Source organism: Nanorana parkeri, unplaced genomic scaffold (genome assembly GCF_000935625.1).
Source record: "Nanorana parkeri isolate BGI_ZX_2015 unplaced genomic scaffold, ASM93562v1 scaffold2716, whole genome shotgun sequence".
NCBI classification, from domain to species: Eukaryota; Metazoa; Chordata; class Amphibia; order Anura; family Dicroglossidae; genus Nanorana; species Nanorana parkeri.
Window position 1 is genome coordinate 107,858 of NW_017308984.1, and position 3,245 is coordinate 111,102.

Below are 3,245 nucleotides of genomic sequence, written 5' to 3' on the forward strand. Positions count from 1 at the left end.
GGCCTGCAATGTTTATAGTGCTTTATGTTAAGATTTGTAATATTTATTTTTGTAACTTTATTCTGCATAAAACATTTAAAGTTTAAATTTCATAAAATAATTTAAGAGGGTGTGTTTAGGGGTGGCGTTAAGGCCAGGGCAGGGGAGGGGATAGGTGGGGCAACTGGTGGCTAGTAGCTTAGGACTTTTTTTTTGAGCCCTGGTAATATAACACTGAAGTAAGCACTTCACATTTCATATTCTTGAAGAAAGGAATATATTTCTCATTCTTCTTTACCTAATTGCCAGGGCTTGAAAAATTTGACGGTGTCTCACCAGTCAGTCAAAAATTTCACCAGTCAGCATGACCGGACTATAGCCTTGCAATTTATGTTAAAACATTTTGGGGACAGATAGAGCTTTCTTTCGTGATCCCACGGGGGGTTATTTTTTTTACTATATAATGAAAAAAGTACCATAAATGTAAAAAATAAATTTTCCCTACGTTATGTTATAAAACATTTATTCTTACCCATATTTTTAGTAAAACATAAAAGTCGGGGTCACATCAGGTAAATAGACACCAAACATGTCAAGCCTTAAAATTGCGTGCGCCCGCAAAAAACGCCCATAGGTGACGATTAAAATGCTTTTACTGCTCATCAGTTTAGTGTTATCAGTGATTAATGGCTCTAACATTATTGCTCTCACTCTGACGTTTGAGGCGATATATAACATGTTACCTGAAGTGAATGGTGACTTTTGAAAACTCAAACACCGATAACCTGCATATGGCGTTGCCCAGTTCTATCAGTAAAATAACTTTGGAACACTGACTGATCTGTTACATGGATGGTTGTAACTTAGACTTTCCGCTCCGATACACCCGGTCCCCGGAGAGCATTCATAAGCAACCAGTTGCTTTACCTTGGAGAACTTTCTCTGATTTATCATGGGCAGGATGCCGAGCGCCAAGGAACACAGAGAAACCAAAGCAGACTCCCTAATAGAAACAGCGCGACTCCAAGATGGCAGGCGCACTAGGCAACAAGGAGCTGCCTGCATCACCACAACTTCTGGCTGATGTACATGATTTCTCTTCCCTGGACAGTTTACTGCTCACCCCAGGTGACAATTCTGAAACCATCAGAGACACAGCACTCCTTGAGAAGTTTCGGGTGATGTAGACTGAACTGACTGCTGCCACTGATAGATTGACTGAGGCTCTGACTAAGGAGATTAGGGCTCGCACTGACTTACTGGAGAGAAAGATGAATAATGTAATTAGTGATCGATTCCCACGACAGGGAACTAGACACTGTACATGCTGATCTTACCTCTGCATTAGATAAGTTAGGGGATTTGGAGAATCTGGCTTGTTGTGGGAATCTGCGCATAAGCAGTTTACCAGAATCCATTGTTGATCTTACATCAAAGGGGGTTCTTCACAGTAAGATCAGTTAGGGTCTGGAACTCACTGGCACAGGCGGTGATTTCAGCAAATAATGTGGAATTGTTCAAGAAACTTTTGGACGATTTCTTAAGGGACCATAATATACAGGGGTACAGGTACTCCTAGAATGAGATCCTAATAGGTTGGACTTGATGGACTAATGTCTTTATTAGAGCTGCAGCTAACGATTATTTTCGATTAGTTAGCCGATTATTAAGTTCGGTTAATCGGATAAAAAATACATTTTAAAAAATGGCTACAGTGATGGGACTTCTAGTTTGTATTGAGATTGCAGCAAGCTTGGAGCGGTGGAAGTAAAAAAGAAAAAAAAAGTTTGGTGACTGATGGAATAATCAGGGATGCGTGATTCCTATCACCTGACGCCTGGGACATTTACTGCATCACCAACCCTATCTGCCAACCCTGGCATGATCGGGGGCCATACATTGCTCGGTGCCATTTCTGAAGGCACCCTCTTACTGGCAGGCCCTGCCAAGCTCTTTCTGGGGGAATGTCAGGTACTTGGCTACAGTTAGTCTTTTTATTGGGGTTCAGAGGCATCACTCGGGGTGTCATTGAATAAAGACATGAGTGCACAGGTTCGCCAGGAATGAACTGCTTTCACTGTGCCAAGATGGATGGCACACTGGGCAGAGGTTTGGAAATGCCGGGATGTATGAGGATGGGGGACTCCCCATGGCAGGATGCTTCATTCATGAGATTTTGTATGGGATAGCCATAGATCGGACGACCGCACATACACACGATCTGCAAGTGATGCCAGTGGACAGGGCCGGTGCTAGAGTAAGGCTGCATATTCAGCTTCCTGAGGGAGCCGGGGGTGGGGACAGGAGATGGAAAAATGCACATTCGCCTGCGTAGGCAAAACTCCTTGGAAGTGCCCTGGCCGAACACTATCTTGGCCGGGAGGCAATTCTATCAGCAGCTCTCGGAGAACCCTTGACCCCCCGCCTCTGCTGCAAAAGCTTCCGCTGATTTATGCTCCTCCAGTCTTAGTGGCTGTGGTACGTTTTTTGATTTTATTATTTTGATTTTATAATTTTTTTTTTTTAGGGATGCACCGATACTAGTATATGCTCCGATACCGGAATTTCCGGTCAGAGGCAGTTCCGTGGGGGACCATGGAGCCGGCTTCCCGGCCATTCAGCCCGGCCTCCTAATTGGCTGGGAAGGCGACTTCCCGGCCAATCAGCATGGAGCCTGCCAAACTGCATGGAGCCAGCTTCCCGTCCAAACAGGAAGCCGGGCGGTGGGTAATGACTTCCTGATTTGGCCCGGGAAGACGACTCACTGCTGAATGGCCAGGAAGCTGGCTCCAGTACCGGTATCTGTGTTTGATATCGGCGAGTACAGAAAGATAAATATCGGTACTCTTAGTCAATACAGAAAAACCGGTATCGGTTCATCCCCAATTTTAATAGATTAGGACCCTGCTCTTTAGTCCTGTTTTTTTTCAATGTCTCCATTTCCCTCTCTTCTTTTGACTAGCTCTTTTTAAATCAAGACAAGAACTCTTAATTTCAGAAGGCCAAACTTCGATAAGTTGCGCAAACTAGTGGGGGAAATAAAATGGGATAACTCATTTCACAACCTAAACTCAGACAAAATGTGGGACTGCTTCAGGCACACTTCAGGCACGCGTATTTACCGCGAGGCAAACTAGGCATCTGCGTATGGCGGCACCCTCTGGTCGGTGCCGCCATACGCAAACGCCTAGCGCCGCGGTTCAGAGAAGGGGAGAGAACCGGAGCCCTTCTCCGCGGCGGGGACGGCGGCTTGCGGGGACCCGGAT

The 3,245-nt window shown here is 45.4% G+C and overlaps 1 protein-coding gene across 1 annotated transcript in view; it reads left to right on the top strand.

Annotated features, from left to right (window-relative positions):
• The window catches only part of LOC108802204 (RNA exonuclease 1 homolog), a gene marked incomplete at its 3' end in the record, with an annotated part of 45,888 nt that overhangs the window by 41,658 nt on the left and 985 nt on the right, over positions 1-3,245 (top strand). The gene's annotated exons all lie outside the window — the stretch shown is intronic.